Source organism: Egretta garzetta, unplaced genomic scaffold, assembly GCF_000687185.1.
Source record: "Egretta garzetta isolate BGI_Z169 unplaced genomic scaffold, ASM68718v1 scaffold948, whole genome shotgun sequence".
NCBI lineage: Eukaryota > Metazoa > Chordata > Aves > Pelecaniformes > Ardeidae > Egretta > Egretta garzetta.
The window spans coordinates 1-1171 of NW_009260634.1; the positions used below are offsets into that span (position 1 = coordinate 1).

General features: G+C 58.8%; 1 long non-coding RNA gene across 2 annotated transcripts; it reads left to right on the forward strand.

Annotated features, from left to right (window-relative positions):
• Window positions 1-2: 2 nt before the first annotated feature.
• On the forward strand, window positions 3-1151 carry LOC118452957. Of its 2 annotated transcripts, XR_004842839.1 has the most exons (4): window positions 3-17; window positions 67-192; window positions 813-871; window positions 927-1151. It is a non-coding gene; the product is annotated as an uncharacterized LOC118452957 (long non-coding RNA). The 2 variants fall into 2 exon arrangements; XR_004842838.1 differs by having other exon boundaries at window positions 7-192.
• Window positions 1152-1171: the final 20 nt, after the last annotated feature.

Here is a 1171-nt window from a genome sequence, read left to right on the forward strand (position 1 = left end):
GAGTGTGCAAGGCGTGCGTGTGAGTGTGCAAGGGGGGTGAGTGTGCAAGGCATGTGCGTGTCCCAGGCATGCGTGTGAGTGTGCAAGGCGTGTGCATGTCCCAGCCCGTGAGCGTGCAAGGCGTGCACGTGAGTGTGCAAGGTGTGTGAGTGTGCAAGGTGTGTGCATGTCCCAGGCCTGTGAGTGTGCAAGGTGTGCATGTGAGTGTGCAAGGCGTGCATGTGAGTGTGCAAGGCATGTGAGTGTGCAAGGCATGCACGTGGACGTGCAAGGTGTGCATGTAAGTGTGCAAGGCATATGCATGTCCCAGGCCTGTGAGTGTGCAAGGTGTGCATGCGAGTGTGCAAGGCGTGCATGTGAGTGTGCAAGGGGTGTGAGCATGCAAGGCATGCACGTGGGCGTGCAAGGTGTGCATGTAAGTGTGCAAGGCATATGCATGTCCCAGGCCTGTGAGTGTGCAAGGTGTGCATGCGAGTGTGCAAGGCGTGCATGTGAGTGTGCAAGGGGTGTGAGCATGCAAGGCATGCACGTGGGCGTGCAAGGTGTGCATGTAAGTGTGCAAGGCATATGCATGTCCCAGGCCTGTGAGTGTGCAAGGTGTGCATGCGAGTGTGCAAGGCGTGCATGTGAGTGTGCAAGGGGTGTGAGCATGCAAGGCATGCACGTGGGCGTGCAAGGTGTGCATGTAAGTGTGCAAGGCATATGCATGTCCCAGGCCTGTGAGTGTGCAAGGTGTGCATGCGAGTGTGCAAGGCGTGCATGTGAGTGTGCAAGGGGTGTGAGCATGCAAGGCATGCACGTGGGCGTGCAAGGTGTGCATGTAAGTGTGCAAGGCATATGCATGTCCCAGGCATGCACGTGAGCGTGCAAGGTGTGCATGTGAGTGTGCAAGGCGTGTGCATCGCCCAGGCCTGTGAGTGTGCAAGGCGTGTGCATGTGAGTGTGCAAGGGGCGTGTGCAAGGCTGGAGGCGTGTGCATGCATGTGAGGCGTGTGCCAGGCATGGGTGAGTGTGCAAGGTGCGTGCGTGTGCACGGCTGGAGGCGTGTGCACACGTGTGAGGTGTGTGCCAGGCGTGTGTGTGCACGTGAGTGTGCAAGGTGCGTGCGTGCGTGAGGCTGGAGGTGTGTGCATGCGTGTGCAAGGCATGTGCTAGGCATGAGGTGTGTGCA